This window comes from Chrysochloris asiatica, unplaced genomic scaffold, assembly GCF_000296735.1.
Source record: "Chrysochloris asiatica unplaced genomic scaffold, ChrAsi1.0 scaffold00176, whole genome shotgun sequence".
Lineage (NCBI taxonomy): Eukaryota > Metazoa > Chordata > Mammalia > Afrosoricida > Chrysochloridae > Chrysochloris > Chrysochloris asiatica.
The window spans coordinates 4,532,113-4,533,835 of record NW_006408694.1 but is presented as its reverse complement, the minus strand read 5'-3'; the positions used below and the strand labels follow the sequence as shown (position 1 = coordinate 4,533,835).

Here is a 1,723-nt window from a genome sequence, read left to right as displayed (position 1 = left end):
TGAAAACCCAGCTATTAAAGTGGTGATATTAACATTAGTAGGTGATGATCTAGCATCTTTCAAAGATGAGACTGATGAAAGCTCAAAAGAAAAAACTGACCATCAAGTGTTAAAGTTCAGAGTCACGTGCAATAAGGCAGTGGAGAAACATTGCTTTACCTCAAATGAGGCTGCAAGAGAATTTGGAGGTGCCATTCAAGATTATTTTAAGTGGAAGGCCTATATGACAAACTTCAATGTAGAGGTTCTTTTGAATAACCATGATAATGAAATAGTTGCGGTAATACACTGACAGAAGAGAGTCTCCACTGTAAAAATAGCACACATTTTGGACCCACAACTCTTAGATCTATTCTTGCATAGGACGTGCTGAGGCTCTGTGCTCCTCAGCCTTCTGATATAATAGTTGATCCGATGTGTGGAATAGGGGCAATACCAATAGAGGGGGCCACTGAGTGGTTTAACTGTTACCATATTGCTGGTGACAATAATTCATTGGCTGTGAATAGAGCAGCAAATAACATCTCATCTATACTGACCAAGAACCAAATTCAAGAATGCAAACCATCCTGGGGCCTGCCCACAAATGTTGTTCAGTGGGATAGCTGCAATCTGCTGTTAAGAGCTGGCTCTGTGGATATTATTGTAATGGATATGCCATTTGGAAAGAGGATGGGCTTCAAGAAAAGAAACTGGAACATCTATCCAGCTTGTCTACAAGAGATAAGCCATGTCTGTAGACCTGGGACAGGCCGAGCTGTACTACTTACTCAGGACAAGAAATGCGTTACCAAGATATTATCCGGAATGAGACACATGTGGGCGAAGGTGCATACAGTGTGGATAAACATTAGGGTTCTTCATGCTGCAGTTTATCTTCAGAAACATACCACACCACCTTTTGTTCATCCTGTAGAACAAGATGAAGAGAAGAGAACCCCTTGGTAATGGAAAGAATGAAGTTGACTAAATAGTATTTGTACTTCTCCACACTGGAAATGTCAGCATGAAGATCTTAATTAAAGCAGAAAAACTAGTACTAACAGAAGTGCAGTTTACATTTTACATCTTCACCCTGCTTAGAAAAAGTTGTGCATGTAGTGGAATAGAGTTGAGAAAAAGTCTTATAAGAAAGCAGAGCATGTCTTTGGAGTGGTTTTAGAAGAGTAGCTGAGCAATTAGTAGTTTTCTTGAAATGCTTTAAAGATGCCTGGTGAAAAGCCTACTAAAATGCTTTGGGATTTGAGTTTAGAACAGTTTGTTTTCAGGGTCCCTGTTTCCATGGTGGCAGGTGGAAAGCTACTTAGGCCTAAATGCAGAGAACATGTCAGAGCATCTTGGGTCATGGCTCAGTGCTGGTACACCTTTGCTTTTCACTTGTTTAATTTCTCATTACCTCAGCCTCAAACAGTGAAGTCATGTTACAATTTATGACTTGTATTTGTCCCACGAAAAGTAAAACTCACAAGACCCATAGGAAAGTTTACCATCTGCCTTAAAAATTAAAATATGCATCTGTTTTCAGAGTAGTACATAGAACTAAAACAGTATGTGAGGATTTATCAATGAGATTTGCAAAGATACTGGGATATTAGTGGTAGTAAAGAAATTTCTTTTTGTAAATAGTAGCAAATACATAGATTAATCAAAAGATGAGATGAAGGGCCAATAAACCAAATAAAAATAAAGTTTATTTTTCTTTACACACACACACACACACACA

General features: G+C 38.5%; 1 pseudogene; it reads left to right on the top strand.

Moving 5' to 3' along the window:
- Positions 1-7: 7 nt before the first annotated feature.
- LOC102838401 lies at positions 8-948 on the top strand (annotated as a pseudogene).
- The last annotated feature ends 775 nt before the right edge of the window (positions 949-1,723 follow it).